Source organism: Furipterus horrens, unplaced genomic scaffold, assembly GCF_987537825.1.
Source record: "Furipterus horrens unplaced genomic scaffold, mFurHor1.1.pri manual_scaffold_10, whole genome shotgun sequence".
Lineage (NCBI taxonomy): Eukaryota > Metazoa > Chordata > Mammalia > Chiroptera > Furipteridae > Furipterus > Furipterus horrens.
The window spans coordinates 86073984-86080482 of NW_028327180.1; positions in this window are offsets into that span (position 1 = coordinate 86073984).

Sequence of the window (6499 nt, forward strand, 5' to 3'; positions counted from 1 at the left end):
AGGGCAAATCAGCCTTAAACACAGTAACAGATATAATTCACTAGGCTTTTATGAGTACCTTTTGAAGGGAATGTTAACTTTTCAACTAGTGTCCTGCAGGTGGAAGTTTTCATTCTGGACATAAGTCGATTGATTATAGGATAAGAAAGCTGCTCCTTATTTCACTCGGTTTTCCCTTGGGAATGGGGGGGGGGTGTTGCCAGTGAGCACAGCTACATGGTGTGTCATTGCCGTATTTTAGGGCATTCTGTGGTTCCCTTTTTCCTTTCACTGTTGGCATAGGACAATGGCTGAGGGGTTGTGTTTTCCTTTACTGTTAGCAGTAACTTGACATTACAGGAGTTTATGTGATATATTTAATTTAAAACTCCAAAACCCTTTAACTCAGAAAGTTCTCCTATAGTTATTAATAAAGACTGTTTCCATGCCTCCTACTGACAATGCTTTCTTATGTGTGGATACCTTGTTTAGGACATTCATTTTTCAGAGTGAATTCAGTTAGCCAGAGAGGAATTGAACACCTCAGCGATGCATTCTAAAGCAAAGCAGCAGGTGGCGCCGCCCCCTTACCTCTCGTTGGTAGGAAATTGTTAGGTGATTTCAGCACTGCTTGGCTCTCACAGGTACACTTGGTTTCCCTGATAAGAAGCTGCTCTGTCCACAGCCTCAGCTCATTGTTTCTCACACTTTTGTATGCAGAGGAATAATCTGGGTGCTTGCTTGTTAATGCCGACTTCTGGGTTTTGCCCCAGTGATTCTGATTCGCTAGGTCTTGCTCCAGAAACCTGTGTTTTAAATAAGCCCTTCCGCGTGATTCTGTGGTAGGGGACCGTACTTTGAGAACACTCCTCTAATGGAATGGAGAATTTTCATAGTGCCATGTTTTAAGTTGACAGTAAGCATAGCCACTGTTTACTGGAAACTCATTATTTGCCAAGCTCTGTGCTGGTAGTATTTTACACTATCTTCACGACATCCTGCAAATGTAGTATTGTTTTGCCAGTTTATAAAGGAAGAAACCAAAGAACACAAAATAACTATCTCAGGTTCACAGAATTTAGGAATATTGGAGCTATGATTTAAACTAGGTTTCTAAGGTACCTGGTTCTGAATCGCTAATGAATATACAGATGGGTTCTTGTGCTTCCTCACTGAACTGGGTACAAAGCAAAAGACTTAGAGTGGAACAAGACACTGAGGTTTAGGACAGCTTCCTTCTGGGGCCCTAAGCTGTTGTAGCATGGGCTCATGGGAAACCACGAGTGGTAAAGGTGACCTTCACTCCAACCCTGGCATACTCAGTAGCCAGAAAGGACCGGGCAGGTCCCTTCCCTCCCTGGCCTCCGTTTCGTTCATCTGTAAAACAGGAGGCTCAGTATTCTCTGTAGACTACCTTCTCCGGAATTACTTGAAGCACTTGTTAAAAATTGCAAATTCCTGGGCCCTACTCTCAGCTAAGTGAATCAGCATCTAGTGTGGGATACCCAGGAAACTGGACTTCTAACAAATATCCCAGTGATGTGCATGCTGGAGAATCCTGGGCCAGAGGGTCTCTGCCACCTTTTAAGTGCTGATGCTCCATGGTTCTTAGCCTGGCTTGGAGTTTTGACTTGCTGGGGTGTGACTGAAACAAGCCAGGTGGTGGTGTGGACTTCATAACTATAAATTATGTAAACGAAGGTACTGCTTCAACCAGGCTGTTAACGAAATTCTGAAAAAGGTAAGGACACAACAGACCTTGGGTTGTAATGAAGACAGTCTGCTTGTGATCTAAGCTTAAACTTTCATTTGGAACTGCTGCTGGTGTGTTGAAAAGTGTAATAATGGCTAACATGTAGCAGTGTGTACACAGCACTGTTTTTACGCATGTTAATATACATGATCTCACCCTGGCTGGTTTGGCTCAGTGGATTGAGCGTCGGCCTGCGAGCTAAGTGTCGCTGGTTCGATCTTCCAGTCAGGGCACATCAGAGAAGGAAAACTCTGACTCCAAAAAACCTCCGCTGCCTTGCGGCATACCTCTTCAGGGGAAAGGCTAAGGGAGTAAACCCCGACAGAAAATCCGGAGCCGGAGTCCCTAAGGCGGTTTGACGTTGTAGTCAACACCGGCAACTCCTGCGGCGCACCTGAAGCCAAGCTGTATTGACTCCGTCTTTCCCTTGGACCCTTCAGCTGCGAAGAGAGGGGGGGTCTGCTGCATGGGCAACAGCAGACCCTCCATATCACCCTGCCCAGGCTCTGTAGCTTCAGCTTCACTGGAGAGGACACTCCAGCATCATCGCAAGATGTCGATTCAACACGGGAGGAGACAGATACCGTGTCACTCCCGAGTCGGACTGCACAGCCATTCTCGGCGGTGCAGATAGACTCTTAAGAGGCTACACCATCGTCTCTTGAGACGGACGGCTGCCGAATATACATGATCTCAATTAATGAATCTTTCCCGTTGTGCCTGGTGCAGAGTACACATGTCTGGTTAGTTTTTTGGCTAAGAGTGTGCTTTGTAACATATGAACATTTTGGTTCCCACTTTTGAAGTTTAACTTTACATGTTGAGCAACTAATGTTTGTTAATTTTAAGCTAATGTTTCTTAACTGTAATGGCAATCTCTGAGTGCTTCTCATTTCCTTCTTTCTTTGTCAGAGGACTATGATAGATTAAAACTTTTTTGTTGGAGTGAACCACCTTCAGAAAGTGCACCAGTCACAAGTATGTGGTTCAGTAAGTGATCACCTGGTGAGCAGGCCCACATAAGCAGCTGAAGAAATAGAATACGCGAGCCACCCTGACGTCCCCTTTGTGTCCCTCCCCAGCATTACCCACCTCTCTGCCCCAAAGGTAACTATTACCCTGACTTTTAACATATGATGGGATTTTTTTTTAAAATGGTTAGCTTTTGTCTTTTTTTCCATTCAACGTAATTTATTTGGCAACCATTATATGCCTAGCGGTGAGGATACAGGCAGTGAAAGAACAGCTCATACCGTGATGGGAAGGACAGACTGGAAATCAGTAGTTGCAAGTGTTGACTGTGCTGAATGTTATGAAAGGCAAGGAACAGTGCTATGGAAGCAGATATCAGGGCGCCCTGAAAAAGTTACTGCTTTATTTTTGTGGGTGGGGACCTATTTCCTTAAAGAGATGGAATGAGGGGAAAGGATAAAAAGAACAGGCATCATATGGATTAGTAAAGAGTTGTGTTAGTTTGTATAAACATTAGGACCACTTCGTCCTTCCATGAGTGAAGCTGTATGTGGGATGCGTGACCCTAATGGGGAATATACTTTCTTTGGAGCTGACTTAGATCTGTCAAACTTTATAAGGTTCCCAATAAGCCCGAGGGGAAAGGCAAGTGATGTATACTGCAACCATCACAAAACAAAATGGGTATGTTTTTCAGTTAGTGATAAAAATAATTCGATTTTTTTCCATGCGTTTCATTTTAACACAGAGGTTGGAATAACAATTTTAGTTAATGAAGTGGGGCTCATCCCGTGTGTCTGTTTAAAACAGGAAATGTTTTTGCAGTAGGTGAGCTTCCTGACAGGTTCTAAAGCAGGAGAAAGTTGCAGCGGTGACATTATTAACACTTCTGGGAATGGGCATGTCTTCATTTTCTTTATTTAAAAAAATTTTTAAGTATATTTTATTGATTATGTGTTACAGTAGTCCCAATTTTTTTCCATTTGCTCCCCTCCACCCAGTACCCCTCTTCCCTTCAGCAATCCCACCGCCCTTAGTTCATGTCCATGGGTCGTGCATATAAGTTCTTTGGCTTCACCATTTCCTATATTATTCTTAACTTCCTCCTGTCTATTTTGTACCAACCATTTATGGTGCTTAATCCCTGCACCATTTCCCCATTTCTCCCCCTCCCCCCGCCCAGCTGATAACCCTTCAAATGATCCCCATACCTATGATTCTGTTCCTGTTCTTGTCGTTTGCTTAGTTGGATTTTGTTTTTATTTTTTATATTCAGTTGTTGATAGTTGTGAGTTTGCTGTCATTGGGCATCTCTTCTTAAGCCTCTGTCCCTGAAGTAACTGTCTAGGATCAGATCTCTACACGAGAGAGATTTTGACCTTTATTCTTATGTCCAACCAACCTACTGTAAATTCTGTTAATATATAATCTAGGATATATCTATTATAGAATCACAAGTATGTTGGCTGGGAGAAAAGAAATATTGATAAGTGACTCATACTTGTTCACTAAAGTAAAATATTTTGTTTGTCCAATAGAAACTCGAATGAATTACTTTCTTTTTTTATTATATTTTATTGATTATGCTATTATAGTTGTCCTGATTTTTCCCCCTTTGCGCCACTCCACTCAGCACCCTCAGGCAATCCCCCCACCATAGTTCATGTCCATGGGTCATGTGTATAAGTTCTTTGGCTTCTCCATTTCCTACACTGTACTTTACATCCCCATGGCTACTCCATAACTACCTGTTTGTACTTCTTAATCCCCTCACCTCTTCACCCGTCCCCCCACACCCCCCTCCCATCTGGCAACCACCAAAACGCTCTCCATTATCCATGATTCTGTCTCTGTTTTTCTTGTTTGCTTAGTTTGTTTTTAGATTCAATTGTTGATAGATTTGTATTTTTTTTCCATTTTATTGTTCATAGTTTTGATCGCATTTTTCTTAAATAAGTTCCTTTAACATTTTATATAATAATGGCTCGATGATGATGAACTTCTTTAGTTTTTTTCTTGTCTGGGAAGCTCTTTATTTGTCCTTTGATTCTAAATGATAGCTTTGTTGGGTAGAGCAATCTTGGCTGTAGGTCCCTGCTTTTCATGACTTGGAATAGTTCTTGCCAGTCCCTTCTAGCCTGCAAAGTTTCTTTTGAGAAATCAGCTAACAGTCTTATGGGAATTCCTTTGTAGGTAACTTTTTTTCTCTTGCTGCTTTTAAGATTCTCTTTTTATCTTTCACCTTTGGCATTTTAATTATGATGTGCCTTGGAGTGGTCCTCTTTGGGTCCAGCTTGTTTGGTATTTACTCTCTGTGCTTCCTGGACTTGCATGTCTATTTTCTTCACCAAATTAGGGAAGTTTTCTTTCACTATTTTTTCAAATAGATTTACAATTTCTTGCTCTTTCTCTTCTCCTTCTGGCACCCCAATGATGTAAATGTTGGATCTCTTGAAATTGTCCCAGAGGCTGCTTATACTATCCTCATTTTTTCGGATTAAGAAATACCTTATGATTTCACTCATCTGTGGAATCTAATTAACAAACTGAAAATGGGGACAGACTCATAGATGGAGAGCAATATAACCTCTGCGGGCAGGGGGTTAGTGGGTAAAGGGATTGACCAAAAAGGAAAAAGGACTCATGGAGATGGACAACAGTGTGGTGATTGCTCTGGGGAGGCAGGTATAAGGGGATCAAATGGTAACGGAAAAATTACAATAAAGATTTAATTAAAAAATACAAATGAAAAACATTAGTTATGGTCAAAAGGCATAAAACATACAGAAAAATTTAAGAATCCTTTGTAGGAATGTGCTAGATCATTCTATTGCCCACTTGGTTCACCTGGAACTACATTTCCCAGCGTCCCCGTATCTATATGGTTCTGAGTTAGAAGTGGCAGGAAGATGATCTTGAATAATTGAGAGTTGGAAGAGACGCTCTTGCAATCATTTTGGCATCGTGTTATCTATCACAGTGGTGCCTCAGTCTAAGACTCCACACTGAGGCAGCAAGCTTCTCATTTCAACATCTTGTAATTACAGACTAATTTATACAAAAGAGAATTATTAAAACATATTAGATAGCTCAAAGAAAGGACTTCCAACTGGGCCCAAGAACTAGATTTTAGAGCTCCATAGCCAGATCAATGCAGCCAGGCTGACACAGCTAGAAAAAAACTTTTTTTGCTAATACAGGACTGTTCTGGTGGAAAGACCACCCATGATGCTCTGGGTTTGGTACTAGGATTCCACCTTAGCTGCTCCAAAGGGCCAGATCCCTGTGTGCTGTGCTCACTAGAATATTCTTGTATACTCTTCCCAAATGGTGACTGCCTCCTCACATTGTTCTCTTCCTTATCTGACTCTTGCAGAGATATAAATGATTGGCAGGAAGGTCATATGACTGACCCTGAGCTATAAGGGAGTCTAGAAATCTACTTTTTAGTTTTCTAGACTCCCGAAGCATGTCAATGTGTCCCAACCAGAGACCAATGTGAATGTGACTGTAGTTGAACAAATCCGATTTATGGTTGCCGCCAGGGAGAACACACACCGTGGGGAACCATGAGTCGTCTCAACAAGAAGGCGTTAGAACCTATTACAGGATTTGGGTTCTGGTTGAATGATTTATGGAGCATCTAAAGAAGCAAGGATTCGCTCTAGGTTGGATGCTGTCAGGAAGAGTGTGGGAGTGAGAATTCTGTGATTGAGTATCTCAATAAATTTCCACATTGGGAAGGCAAACTAAGTTGAGAAAAAAGTCGGAATTGGTAAAGAATTAACAGTCACT